At 44.8% G+C, this 15,775-nt stretch overlaps 1 protein-coding gene across 3 annotated transcripts in view; it reads right to left on the bottom strand.

Annotated features, from left to right (window-relative positions):
- iqsec2b (IQ motif and Sec7 domain ArfGEF 2b) overlaps positions 1–15,775 on the bottom strand; it is a 78,270-nt gene that overhangs the window by 20,770 nt on the left and 41,725 nt on the right. The gene's annotated exons all lie outside the window — the stretch shown is intronic.

The following is a 15,775-nucleotide window of genomic DNA, read 5'->3' as shown; positions in this document are numbered from 1 at the left end:
AGTCAACGCTAAAAACGACATAGTTTTAGAAGCAGAACTGGAGATTCCCTGAGTAAGTAACTATATAAATTAATAGGGATCCCACTTGATGTAAAATCTCTGCCACGCCTTCACTAAATTATCTTTCACATCAATACAGCGTTGTACAGATGCCCTCACCGTAGAGCTACTGCACTCACACGTGCAGCGTAATGAAACCGCAGCAGTCAGAAAGAAAACGAAGCAAAACTTGGAATTATACGCGCGCGCAAGAGCAACGAGTAGCGGGCATTTGATTTTCTTTTCATTTAAAGCCAGTTCTCCGGCAGTCTCAAAACATCGTTGCGTATCGATTCCAGTTCTCCCTCTGCCCTTCCTCTCCCGCCCTCTGTTTTGCTGCCTAGTTTCCTGCGTTTGTGTAGAAGCAAGAGAGAATGGGGAGGAAGGAAGACAATGGAGCAGAGACGTGGAGGCAAACACGCCGGGGGGGGGGGGGGGGGGGGGGGGTTGTTACAGGCGATCCTGTTTAAAGCACTGACAACCGAAGCAAAAGGGCATTAAGCACCTTCACACTTTGACACTCTGAGATCAGCTGATGACAGCGAGAAAATGCCCTCGTTCTTGCTGGGAATCCAAGTCGGTAACGTTCCCTGAAACAACTCACGCTTGATATCGCATTTATTATTCTGTCGGCTGCTCTGTAAAACTGTGCGTTTATTAACAGAAGCTGTAATTTGCAGCGAGTGGTTTTCCTATCCGGCCACAAGGACAAATGATAAATGGGTACTCGGTGTATTTAATATTTCAGGGTGACTGACTGCACTTTATTACAATTATAGGAAACCGGAGTTTATTATAATTACAAAAAAAACCCCCAGAGTGTAAGACAAACGTGGGCCGAAACCACATCTGTTAACTACATCTGCTGGAAACACAAGTGTTCTCCTCACCATTTTAAGGTGATCTCCTTCTTTACAGGCATTGGGGTGATATCTTCTTTTTTTCTGTTGATCTTGTTCATTGAGAAGAATTGCCTTGCCTGGAGAGGCATGCGCATAGCTCTCAAACCACACGGGATGTTACGATCCCGTTGACTCGTCTAGCCGACACTTTTCTCCAAAGCGACTCACAACGTTACGATATTTACAGTCATTTACCATTTGTACAGCTGGGTCATGTCACTGGAGGAACTGAGGGCAGGTACCTTGCTCAAGGGTGCTCCAGCCAGAGGAAGGAATCCAATCTTAATATCTTTACCAAATCACAGTACATCCAGAACCATACAACCAGCTTAATAATTACCCTAAGATCCTAAAACGGTTGATGTTGAAATAAGAGACAGGTACTTACTGACAAAACTAATAGGCACAGCTGCTCAGTGACCAAACCCCAAGCACGTAGATATTTGTGGCTACAGAGAAACTTCTGACTGCGAATTCACAAAATGTCACATACAGTGGATTCTGGGCCTAGCACTCTTTTGCAATAATAACAGAGTATCCACAACTTGTTCCACATGTATTTATTTATCAGACACTTTTCTCCAAAGCGACTGCCAACGAACTCTATGTAGTGTTACTAGCCGACACACCTTATTCACCGTGGTGACTTACACTGCTAGATACACTACTTACACTGGGTCACTCATCCATACATCAGTGGAACACACACACTCTCTCTCTCTCTCTGTCATTCACACACTGTGGGGAACCTGAACAGCATGTCTTTGGAGGTGGGAGGAAACCAGAGCACCCAGCAGACTTACACTGCTTACACTGGGTCGCTCATCCATACATCAGTGGAACACACTCTCTCTGTCACTCACACACTATGGGGGACGGGAACAGCACGTCTTTGGGAGGAAACCAGAGACCCCAGAAGAAACCAACACAGGCACAGGGAGAACATGCAGGCTTTGTACAAACTGAGCAGGAATCAAACCCACATCCTCTTACACCACACAGGCGCTGTGAGACAGCAGCGCTACTCGCTGTGCCACCGCACCACTGCACGAGCAGTCATAATATCGAGATGAAGGCCTGCAGCATTTCTGTGTGTAACAATTTGGATTAGATCTCCCGGGAAACTATTTACCCTGATGTGCTGTATTGATGCTGAGGATTGCAAACAATGTGAGTACGAGTGCTTAACCGATGACACCGGTATTTAGACACCAAGGGCTGACACGACGATATCTGCTCATTGTTTCTCTGAATGAAAAGAAAACAATAGAGTAAGAAAATTAAGAGCCCTTGAAGACTCCTGCACAGTCACAGCTGAGCACCATAGTGAGTGTCCTTTTCAATTAACGCATTTCTTCAATGAATACATATGACATCACGCACTTCTGATCGATGCTTTGACTGAGCCATCAATTTGGCGCCTGGTGGTTCTGCGTACGAACTCCTTCCAGCCTTTCACCAAAGTGTGAAGAAAGCGAAGAAAAGGCAGAGCCACGATTCTTAATGTACGCAACGCAGGGAAATGAATCCGTTCGCGACTCTTCCGTGGAGACATGCGATGCCATGTTTGAAGAGGAAGAAGGTACATCACTATTGTTCTCAAGGACACTTCCTGCAAAACACACCAGTCCATAAACAAAGAGGGTGAAACGAGGCCAAGTTCGAGAGGCAGGGCCTAATGAAAGAGGCTCGCTGAGGAGATAGTGGGATGAATTAAAATTCACAGCTGGCATCTCTGAAAGCATGTGGTCGCAGCAGGATCGCAGCTAAAGGAAGGATCATGATGGTGGTTTAAAACTTTTCGAGGGAAATGGTGTATTGTTAACCGCACAGCTTGAGTGCATCAATTTTGAGGGTGTCAAGTTCTTTCTTTAGCAAAACAGAAGCAGCGGTTGTGCGGGCTGAAACTGCACGTTTAAGGAAACCGAAGGATGCAAGAGAAAAACGCTCAGAGAAATATCTGACTGTAGGCATAAACCTAGAAATCTTGAGCAGGTTTATAATGATAAATAAGGAAAAAAAACTAGGAGCGATAAACAATTACAGAGAGCCTTTAAATAAATTAATGCTCCTCACACGTGTTAATGTCATATTAGGTATGAAAATCCACTTTAAATATAGCACACCTTGATGACAAAACCCTTTAAGGACATTTTTGAAGCAAATAAAACTTAACCACTGTTACATGGAATCTCTCTACAATATTGTCAAATAGCCTTAGACATGGAAATACGAGAAAAATGATGCGTGAAAACAGGCTATTATTAGTACAGCACATTGGTTTCAACTTTGATATAGAACTTTCATATTCAGATTTCACTGCAGGTAATACATTGTGTATGAAAGGCTGCTTGCTTTGTCCATTAGTGTTATGAGATGACATCAACTGGTGTGTGATTGCACGCCTGATCTGCCCTCAGAAACTGCTCTTCTAGGGAGCGATCCCTTTCCTACCTTGGACTTCCGTGTGCAACGGTCCACACGAGTCACCCCACCGAGCGCTGCCATCGATCGCAGCAGAATGTGGCCTATAATTCACCACGAAAGTGGAGAAAGGCTGCACAGTGTGTGGCAATCCTTGCTGGAAGTGGCACTTCTCACTATGAGACCACCTGAGAAGACTGCTGCGACTGCCTGTGGTGCCTTGCCAAAGAGCTTGCTGGTCTTCGGTTGTTGTGACCCAACCACACACAGCCATGAAGCACATCAAGTTTATGTTTCTTCACTTAGCAGGTGTTTTCTCCCAAAGCGACTTCCAGTGAACTCTATGTAGTGTTACCAGCCCACACCTTATTCACCCAAGGTGACTTACACTGCTTGATACACTGCTTACACTGAGTCACTCATCCATACATCAGTGAAACACACTCTCTCTGTCACTCACACATTGTGGGTGACTGTAGAGTCACCAGTACACCTTAAGAGCATGCCTTTGGACTGTGGGAGGAAACCAGAGCACCCGGAGGAACCCACACAGACTTAGGGAGAACATGTGAACTCCACACAGACTAAGCGGGCAATCAAACCCATGTTCTCTCACACCACCCAGGCGCCGTGAGACAGCAGCACTCCTCACTGTGCCGCTGTGCCTCCTGTACATCTTGTCAAGAAGAGCAGCGGATGATACTGTGGTTAAGGACACACTGGTACGTTGAAGGTCACCAGTTCATGTCCTAGGAGGGGCTTTGCCGTAAGTCTTTTCGGAAAAGAATGATGCACCGAAGAATGCATCAAAATATGAAGAGTACAACAGTGGACGCTGCTGGATGGTGGCGGTACAGCACATTTCCAGCTGGATGAAACAGCTAAATGTACTGTACAGGTTGGCAGCACCACTGAACAGTGTGATCCCCACTTCTCAAATGTAATATAGTGATGGACCCACTATAAATCCCACTATAAATCTGCAAACACACTCAGCCAGAGAGCTGACTATGGACAGCGAAGAAATGAACAGTGAGAAATGTTTTCCACGGTACATCTCCTGCATCTGAGAAAATGGTTTATGCACATGAATTACAGCAGTGTAATTGCCATCTAAACAAAAGACTCATATCTGTTATTGGCTTTTCTGTGTAAACATCTTTAATAGTAGACTTGTAACATTTACAGAGGCTGTACTAAAGCTGAAAAGCATCTAGAGGACAGTAACCATATGATTTATTGACTACTTTATATCTGAATATACATTATTATGAAAATTAATCGATTGCTTGAAATACAGTTATTCATTTAGTAGTTGCTTTTCTCCAAAGCAACTTACAGCGTTAAGGTACTTACAATTACACACTTGGGTAATTTTATTGGAGAAAGCGAGGGCAAGTACCTTGTTAAAGGTATTGTTACAGCTGGAGATGGGATTTGAACCTTGGCTCCAAAGGCAGCAGCTCCAACCAGTACCGTGCCGCTACGGTCTTACACCGCACAAGGTACTGCAGTCAATGTCTGTGAATATCTCTGAATGCATGTCACATGTTTAAGATGCTTTTTGGTGAGGTGCAGATGAAAAAGTTGCGCACGACTCGGGCTCATGCCAGGAGGCTCGCTATCCTGAGGGGTGCTGACCGACGACTCCCCACGTGGATCACTTTCTGAAGACCCCGTCTGGACACTTGGACTTTGCTGTTCTTGATCTCACGTCATTCATTCTGCGCTCTGCCAGTTGTTTTAGCCTCAGCTACGATGCTGTAATTGTCACTTGGTGTTGGTCTCAGATATGAGCCCTCTCATTCGGGCGGGAAAGGTTTTTTTCTGTATCCCGAAACACAGAAACTCACTACTATGTGCTCAACTTCATTCTAAAACAAACTGTGCTCTTTTACAACCCACAGCAAACAGCCCTGAGTGTTCAGTCCCCTCAAACCCTTTCTAAGAGGCAGAGATGGTCCGCGTGATGTGTGTTGCGTGAATTATGGATACACACACACACACACCGACATGTTGTATTGATATGGGGTAACTATGCTGTGATCACCACTAACATAGTCATTAACAGCGAGATGAGATGACAAGTGAGATGTGTGGACTTAGTGCTCACAGATCCTGCACTTTAATGAATGTTGAACTTGAGAATTAATCGAAGAGCAGCAACGCAGTCAAAAACGAGATCGGTCGATGCATCATTTTTTTTTTCCCCCACCCAGGAAGACGTTTAAAAGAGAGCGAAATAAATGTTGCTCAGCCTCGGTTTCATTACTTAACAACCCCTAATGAGATGTTGCGAAGGAAGATGACAAACGCTGCCACGTTTTGAGTGTAAAACAACAAGGACAACAACAAGATTTCTGAGCATTTCAGCTGAATGCATGATTTGATTCGAGCCTTGAGAGATCATGAAGCCTTGAAGGCATAAGTGAGAAAGAGTGCATCACTCACCGGTACGGGAGCTTGTTGCGGAGAAGCGCCGTTCCTTCCGACGCGCAACTGACGCACCACATTAGGACAAGGACGAAGGACACAGTACGCGTACGGGACGTTCACATGGCACCCCTACGATCGGCGTGTGTGAATGAGGGCGCTTAGCAGTGGTGTCTCCGTCTGCGCGGGGAGGGGCGGGAAGGCTGGTTACCCCCATGCCGTGGGGTCCGAGGAGCGCCGCTCATCGTTTCACACCCCGCTCTGCTTCTCCAGCGGGCGTCCCGTTACTATTCCGTTCCTATTAGACCGTCCCGTTATAATAATGCCCGTTATTAGACTGTCCCATTATAATAAAGTCCCATTACTGTCCCATCATCACAAGGCCCTCCCCTGCTTATTTAACGTTCTAAAAACTTGCCATGTACTATTCGACATTGAGTAAATTTACCTGGATGGCTGCAACCGCCAGCTTGAACTTCTTGAGCTTGAACTTTCTGAACCGCTTGTCCCATACGGGGGCGCAGGGAGCCGGAGCCTAACCCAGCAACTCAGGGTGTAAGGCTGGAGGGGGAGGGGACGCACCCAGGACGGGACGCCAGTCCATCGCAAGGCACCCCAAGTGGGACTCGAACCCCAGACCTACTGGAGAGCAGGACCCGGTCCAACCCACTGCACCACCGCGCCCCCAACTTGAAATCACGCTTATCTATAAAAATAAACAATTCGAAACGAGTCTTAAAGAACTTTTGAAAAACTAGTCGAGACGAATTAGTCATACTTTACGAAAGTTAAACGAATAGGTGGCAGATTGATTGAAGGCAGGCGATGCGATGGGAATTGAACCAGCACTGTACTGTAACTGTGTACAAGTACAGTAAGTGTGTGCGGCGAAGCGCTGTCAGGCCACGGGGGACGAGCGCGCAGCAGGTCACTGCCGGTGGTCGCAGGCTGTCCTTCACTGTCACATTCACCGACAGATGTGTCCCCCCCTGCTCTGCCCTATATTCTCACATGTCATCCGACCATGGCAGGGAAACTGCCCCCTCTCGCGCCTCTCGTGCGATGGACCGTGACGCCGGGGCAGGGAAGCGCTGTCGCGCGGAGCACAGCAGAGCAAAGCAGAGCAGAGAATGCCTCCAAGACAACATTTTATAATTGATTATGTTGCATATGAGCTATCCTCTTGATGGCGCCTCTTTCCCAACAGCCATCATCATCTGTCCCCCCTTTTCCAGCCCTTCCTTCCTTCACTCCCAGACTTGGCGAGTTCCCACTTCCATCATCATATCTCTTTCACACATGGCAACTCTTTCCACCTCCCAATCCCCGTCTTTCACTAGTAACAAATCCAGCAGCTCCAGTGTCAGGGGAATGTCAACGTTCACTTTCGAGAAGGTCTTTTAACTAAGCAAGATAAAAGGTGCATGAGCTGTTTGGAATAATCACCTGACCTTCAACAACATTCGGGGAGGCGCTGGAAAACGTGGTATTACTTCGTCATGTCTTCTCCCTTAGACATCTGCCTGATGTTTTGTGTCGCCGCACTGAGACGGACACCACGTTTAGGTGCACTTTTACTCGCGTGGTACACGGCCTCAGGGGCTGATACCCCCCGATTTGCTCGTTGCTCGAGGCACGGTCACACACACTCCTTCTTGCACTGCATGTTTAAAACAATTTTACAGCCATGAGGCAAATACATCTTGTGTCATTTAATGTTTTCATGTTTCTTTATGAATCCAAAGTCAATGTTTGTCATTTATAGTTTTTCAAGGGCTTCCACCCTCACTAAACAATATAAAGACACCTTTGCTCCTTGCACTCCTCTGCGGCACGTGACAGTTAGAGATGCTCCTCTCCGAAAGCGCAAAGGTAACCATAAACGTCCGGACACACGAGAGCCGTACGGACTCCAGTCGCATAGTCCAGCCCATAGCACCCGGTGCACGCTGGGCCAAGGAACCTGCGCAGCGACAGCATCCGCAAGAGCGGAGAACGGGGAAGAGGTCCAAAGAAAACTGGGCTGAGGGAGCAGAGCCAATGCAGCTCATGAATAATGGAAACGTTGTCCTTTTTTTCCTTTCCGTGTTTGTTCAGACCTTTTTCACTAATCTATTATTTATTCTTCAACCACTGTTCCCCACTTCTTAGTTAGCTCCTCCATTTCTGTGTCTAGTTTTCCCCAGCTACACCAGGAACTTCTCTCCCCCCCCCCCCCCCCCCCCCGTAGTATTACTTCTGCCCCATCACTCTTTTCCTCTCCTCCTTTTCTTCTTCACTCAGGTAATTCATTTTGCTTCCAGTCTTTTCCACTCTTTCCATCTGCCATTCTCAAACTGAACTCTAAATGGTGCGAGAGACTGAAATAGAGAGATGCGGAAAGGAGGAGGGGACCGGGGGTTGCTTAGCAATGGTTGCCGAGAGACCGGTGTGGGTGGGGAGGCAGTTGCTGGAATCATGAGCTAGGTTGCCATGGCAACATAGGTTTTACATTGTCTCTGTGGATAGAGAGCAATGGCAGCACAAACACAGTGGGGTACAGCACAACACACACCCACCTCTTCACATTGTATTGTGCCGCTACTATTGCCCTTTAAGACACATAGTATGTATACCGTACTTGACATAACGTAGCGCACTGTATAATTCAGTTGTCACAACACAAAAGCTACCACAACATGCTGATGTTTTGCACTTTTTTTTACATTCCTGATCTGCACTGCTGTTAAGCTGTAACTTTTCATGCCGTCTTTCAGACAGGATCAGTAAAAAATATTTTAATGTCAATATAATGACTTGGAGCATATATACAAATTTTAATATCAGACTATTTAAGGAGGGACCTGGCACTGAGATCCAGTGGAAATAATTAATAGAGTAGTGAGGTTCCAAAGCTATTTCGCATCTTAAGACGCAACACTGAACTATACATTTCATAGTTATGATCTGATGTTACGATATGATGTTTGCTGTTCTCTCACCTTTGCCAAGTGAGGACTTAGAGATTTCACATTTTTGTTTCCTCCCTATGCTGTTAAAAGAACCTACAGGATTGCAAGTTGTGTTTGTAAACACAAAATTATCTTAAAAGGAAAAATTAATATTTCATATACTCTAGTCTACAAAAAGCACATTGTCAAAAAGCATTTTGTACACATTCAGCCCTTGTACAACAAACAACCGCTGCTAACAACTTATTACAATAAGTAATAACCTTTGTTCGGGACAAAAGACACATTATTCCATAAAACAGAATTTTTGCTAGATTAAGCTTTTATTTTACTTCCACCGTTCTGCTCTACATAGCATGTGAATCCCATGTTTCTTAGATTATAAAACCATGTAATGTACTATACTTACTATATACACCACCCAGTTGCACTGATAATGTCAACCAAATACAGATTCAGTACTATTATTATTATTATTTTTGATAAAGCATTTATCTGAAGCGTTTCTTCCAAGCAACATGCAGTGTTAAGCAACTTACAGTGATTTTCCCATTTATGGAGCAGGGTAATTTTTACTAGCTCGTGGGTGAGTACGGTGGTCAGTGGTACGGCAGCAGGAGCAGTGATGAAAAATCTGTTGACATCACTACACAGTCCCTCTAACAGTAAAGTGTCTGTATGCAATGCAGAGTGAAAGACATAGGCTGTGGTGTTGAGAGCTTTACTTCTTTATATCATACACATCCTTGAGCCAGATTACCACAACATCTTCATCCAGACAGCACAACGCATCACTCCGTATGCTTCGTGGATCGGATGTGGGTATTAATAAGGGGTTATTAACAAGCAGTTAAGATAATGATTAAATGAATGAAATCATTCAGACAAGTTAAAAGTAATCATTTTTAATATTGCTTATACCTCAGTGTTATCATTGTAATGCATAAAATTACATAATATTTTGATATTTTAATTAATTTTAGGTGTCACAGAGGAACACTTTCTCCAAAAGAAATGATGTCAGTTAAGCCCCTTGCATTGGAAATTTTATGGAATAAATTAATCTCGTTAGATGAGGAATGGGTGTATTTCATAAAATGTTCGCGTTGCAGTAGAGGATCCGGCAATGTAAGGGTTTAAAGACACTTCCCTCACAGAGTGAAACTGCATTTGCTGGTGCAATTTGTCTCTAGACTTACTAGAGAAAAACTTCTGAATTCAATGCTGCAATTCTCTGGCCAAAAATACAGCTCCATAACCTCAATACCACCTGCTGCTATACTAGATGATGCAGCTTCCTACCAATTACTGTGCTGCGTGACAAAAATAGCCCCCCTCCCAAAAGACATCCGTACATTTTCAAAAGGTAATAATTTCCAAAGCTTTGCCAGACTTCTAAGCCTATTTAGTGTTGCTGTGACCAGATAGCTGCGAAAAATTCCTTAACAAACTGCTTTACATAAACTAATGTTTCTGTGGAGTCTCTGGATTTCGTGTTTTCGTTTGCTTTCGTTAAACTGATGACGTGTGTATATTTTGTGCCAAAAGGGGTGGGCCTCAACCACACTGTGAATGGTTAGTGCTTAATGACATCAGTGATAAAATATAGTTTTCCAAGCTCATGTCATCATTTCTTTAGCCTCAATCTTTCCCCTATCACTTCTACCAGAGGCAAGGTGGACCAAAGCAAGTCAGATGACTATATAACTACAGGCAACATAAGCCACATTTGTTCGTATACACTTACAGTATATATGCTCCCATGGGTGCTGTAGTGATTATACAGAGTCAAAAAAATTAATTAAAATTATTAAAACAAATTATCTAGTTTTCCAAGAACTGGTCTTTGAACATCTAAGTTCAATTTTCACATCCAGACATAAAATGAGATGCATTTTTTTTTGTGCTTGTGTGAGTTTTCAAAATGTGTGCTATTAATTACTGCGTTGACTGAGATTATAACTCTCCAGTCACACACGTTACAAAAATAAGAAAAATCTTGCCACACATATCACAAAGTGAAAAAAAATTGTCATAGATTTTCACATACTTGCATGAGTTTGAATGCTCATGATTTGTTAAAGAAAAATGTAAATGAAGATTTCAAGGATTCCTGCATAAGAGCCAACAATCATCAGTTTTGGATGTTCTTACATAATATACTTGAAGATGTATTCAGTAAATGTTCAGTCACACTATACAAATTCACATCTGGAAAGTCATAAAATACGAGAAACTAAAACAAAGTCGGTTGACTGAAAGACTAAAAAAATACTTGCAAGACTAAAATTAATTTCTAAAGCCAATTCAATAATTGTTTTCTCCCATTTGGTTTGAAAACTGTAAACTGTACTTATTTTCCATGCAGCCACATGAAAGAATACTTGCAAGAAAGCGCAATTAAGCATTCAAAAAAATTTTGTAGTATTTAGTTTCAGGAGTTTATTCCCTGTGTATCTTATGTCCATTGAGCATAAATGTTCTTTAGTATAACTTTCAGCTGCCAACACAAACGTTAGAAAATAAAAAATTAATAGGTCTGCATGTATTGCATATGCAAACTGAGAGTATTTAAAGGAATTTATATGCCATTAACCTCTGGGTGGTTATGTGGTAAATTTACAGAGAAAAACACACGTAATGAAAGATGAAACATAAAGACAACACAACCTGAATGAGGCTGCTAGTTGAAGTGTGCAAGGAAGTGGTGTAAAGTCCATTTAATATCTCTTACTATACACGAATCAAGTGCTTATAACAACAACCGAGAGCTACGTGACATAATGACAGGTTTTCTGTTTCCCTTTTTAAAACACTAGTTGTGTTTTAAACAAACACCCTTCACAGTGTAGGTACTCGCACACGCGGAATCGAACAGAGCGAGCGCTCATATAGTCACTAAATAGAAGGGAGCAAAGCACAACGTAAACATAACCAGACTGCATTACTGGAATAAATAAGTATGTCGGCACGAGTACAACACTGACGTCAAATGTAGTGGGACAAGGAGCATGAATTCGGTCTTGGATCGCAGCCTTGGTGGGACACAAAAATCTCCCAGCATCACATGCTCAATGCAGAATTGAACAACAGTGTCCTGTGCTGATGTTTACGCCTGGATGCCTGAAGGTTGGAGAACACAAAGGCTATTAATTACAGATACCTGCGAGGTGGACTGTAGTTAATATAAGGATTCGTTTGGAACATTAATGACAGAGGCCTGAAGAATCCCGAACCATTTCCTGGGAGTCCTGTCTGCAGCGGTGAGGTCTGCGTACGGAGCAGCACGAATCATTTTTATGTTTAACTCATTAGTATATTGATCAAGGCACATTTACATTTATTTATTTAGCAGATGCTTTTCTTCAAAGCGACTTCAAATGAATTCTATGTAGTGTTATAAGCCCACACACCTTATTCACCGCGGTGACTTACACTGCTAGATACCCTGGGTCACTCATCCATACATCAGTGGAACACACACACTCTCTCTCTCTGTCACTCACACACTATGGGGGAACCTGAACAGCATGTCTTTGGAGTGTGGGAGGAAACCAGAGCACCTGGAAGACTTACACTGCTAGATACGCTACTTACACTGGGTCGCTCATCCGTCCATCAGTGGAACACACACACACACTCTCTCTGTCACTCACACACTATGGGTGAACCTGAACAGCATGTTTTTGGACTGTGGGAGGAAACCAGAGTACCCGGAAGAAACCCACACAGACACATGGAGAACATGCAAGCTCCCTATAGACTGAGAGGGAACCAAACCCATATCCTCTCACACCACCCAGGCTCTGTGAGACAGTAGCACTACTCGCTGTGCCACCGTGCTGCCCATGGATGTGCTCCCGTCAGCGGTGCTCACCTCACTCTGTCGGAACTCCATGCTGGAATAAAGCACCGACTCGGCGGTGCTGTCATTAAGAGAGTGTGCTGTACATTTTATTAATGTGGGGATGCCAGCAATGTTGAAGGCCTCATGTTTTTTTAACGACGCACCGCCACCGATTTCGGATGGAGCGGGAAAAAGGCATTGCTAGGGTCCCGGAGAGGGCTGCACATGGCTAGGAAGAGAGTTCCACTGAGAACTGGGAGAAGTGGGACGTACAGTGGGCGGTTAACTGGAAAAATTGAGGCAGGGAGTGATGGATAAAAGAAAAAGCCAAAGGGGAACGAGTGGACAGCAGATCCTGACTGCCTAAAGTCCAATGCTACCCCTCGCTCATTCATTATTGATCCCCTGTCAGTGCTTATTAAGTGGCTGAAGCACTAGGTGGTGGGATAGCGGGACGATCCGGCTGCAGCCCGGTCTCCGTGCGGTGAGCAGCATTGCTGGGAGTCAAAGCACAAGGGCTATTGATGGAAACCACTGATAGGACATTGATCTTCGCAAGGCTGGCAGGGACAAACACAAATCCATTCTAACCTTGGACTCTTCACCCATCTCTATGCCTCCCTCTTTCTCTATCTTCCCCTTAGTCTGACAATTACATTTGTAGACGCAACAAATATGGACAGAGCAGTATTTTACACGTAGCGCTTTCTTGCTTTACGCGAGTGTTCGGCGCACTCCTTGGGAGACGAACCGTCGGTGACCTTCACCGCTACGCCGCCGAAGGAAACGAGCGCACTCGAACGAGGTCAACGCAACGCAACGCCAACAACTCTCAAGGAACCGCTGGCACTTCGTCCCGATGCCGTATCAATTAATACTTTCTCGCACAGCGTTCATCATCCCCTTCCAGCCATAACTGCGTTCTCACGCCATCGTGCCAAAGCGTGTCAACATCAGTTATCGGAGACGCTGGGCTCGGCACACGTGGAACAGGCTTAAAATGGGAAGCGCGAAATGATTTCGTGCATCGTATTAACCTCAAGGTTTTCATGACAGAATTGGCAGGACAGAAATGCTTGGTACTATTCTTTAAAAATGGCAAGGATCTCTCTAGGAGTCTCCTTTCAGAAGCATGGCTACGCACTTTCACACTGTTATTACTGCACTTTACCTCCCTTTCTCTCCTTTGAAGCTGGTGTTATGTGCTCTATACACCTTATGGTTTCTGTCAGTGCGCTCTCCCTCGGTGGGGTTATTTCTACAGCTGAAAGCTTTCCTTGTTTCACGCTAACGGCTCAGTGGCGGTCGGCTCTCAGCGTCCCCGCACACTTCTTCTTGACATCCTTCACACCTTGTCCTCCGTCCACCACATCTGCGAAACGTTCCGGGGAAAAACACGAGCGTTAGGCTGTGTCTGCGACTTCTAACGTTCCACGAGTGACTTTCCAGTTGTTTTCCCTCTTCTTTTCTTGTCCTTTCCTCATCAACCCATTCGAGTGCCTCCATATTTCCTTCGTTCCCCTTTCTTTGTCTTGATCCGTACTGTACTATTTACCACAGCGCACTCTTTATCACACCTCGCCTCTCATCTGTTCTGTTGTCCCATCTTTACTGATAAATATTCACCACTTGTACACATTCGGGATCATTCCTAGTTATACTAATGTCACCTTTACAACCTGTCAACAACAATCATTTTTAAAGGTAACATTTTTTTTTTTAACAGTGAACCGATCAATACACCTTTTCTTTGTGCCCTTTCCATACAGCAAATTGTTCTGTTTCATTTCCTTCAGTTTCACTCTGTCTCTGGAGACACGGGACAAATAGGAATTTGATTTTACTTTCATATGTTCTCAGCGGACGCACACAGGCGTGCACACACACACACACACACACACACACACACACACACCTTCAGAACCGCTTGTCCCATACAGGGTCACGGGGAACCGGAGCCTACCCGGCAACACAGGGCGTAAGGCCGGAGGGGGAAGGGGACACACCCAGGACGGGACGCCAGGCCGTCGCAAGGCACCCCAAGCGGGACTCGAACCCCAGACCCACTGCAGAGCAGGACTGTGATCCAACCCACTGCGCCACCGCACCCCCTCCTGCAAACACACTCCGAACAATTTCCTCCAGCCAGTTTTCAGTAAATCATCCGAACGGTTCTTCACACCTTCTGCATTGGACCGAACCCCTGGCACCTGTCAAAAACACCTGGCGAATTCCATAAAGCTCTTATTAAATGAGCTCTGGCTCGATAACAGTTTATAAACATCATTTACTTACTCAGAGTGGAATAACACATCTAAATACCTTCAAAAAAAGAGAAAGGAAAAGAGAGGGAAAAAATGGGTTAAAATTGCTAGAATACAACTCAGTCGCTCAAGGAAGGATTCGCAAGTTGAGAAATGATGATAACTATTGAAAATGCACTGAGAGCAAGTAGTTGGAGCAAAAAAGATCTGCAGGGATGCTCGATTCCAGCGTGACAGCTGAGCGAAGCGGTGTAGGGAGAGAGCGAGGGACACAGCGGGCAGCACGCTAACCCCATGGCATCTGCGAACTGCCAGATATGCAGACCGGACAGCGTGCAGCAGAGCGGCACGATAAACAACTCTTTACGAAACACGAGCCGTCGGTGCGAGCAACCCGGCCGCGCTGCCCCGAGAAAGAGCAGGAAAGTCAGAAAAGGAGCAGGTCCTTACCGTGGCGTGATAAGAGAGTCAGATGAAGCAAAGACTTGATGAGGAACACACCTTCCTCTTTCTTTTTCTTTCTTTCCTTCCTTCCTTCACTCTCTCTCTCTCCCTCGCTCTGCATGACTGCATTCTTGACAGCATTTTTATACATCTGTACTGACTCAGTCAGGGCCGAAGCTTGAAGATCCCCTTGAGCGCAGATATGCAAAGAACAAAAAGTGCGTGTGTGTGTAAGCATTGCTAATTAGCTCTATGTGTGAATGAGTCAGCGATGATCCGTCGTATGATTTTTAAATAAACATATGTATGTCTCCAGGTACATGTGCAGTGAATGCAGTTTATGAACGACAATAAAAGTGATGCTATGGTAGAGCTAATCGTGACATTTCTGCTGCTGTAGAGGCTGTGCGTAGCGTTGCCCAACCGACACTACTTTCAGACAAATCAACTTATTCCTGGACCCAAAATGCA

The sequence above is a fragment of the Scleropages formosus genome, chromosome 22 (assembly GCF_900964775.1).
Source record: "Scleropages formosus chromosome 22, fSclFor1.1, whole genome shotgun sequence".
Lineage (NCBI taxonomy): Eukaryota > Metazoa > Chordata > Actinopteri > Osteoglossiformes > Osteoglossidae > Scleropages > Scleropages formosus.
Note: the sequence above shows the minus strand (reverse complement) of the source record. Positions and strands in the feature narration are given on the sequence as shown.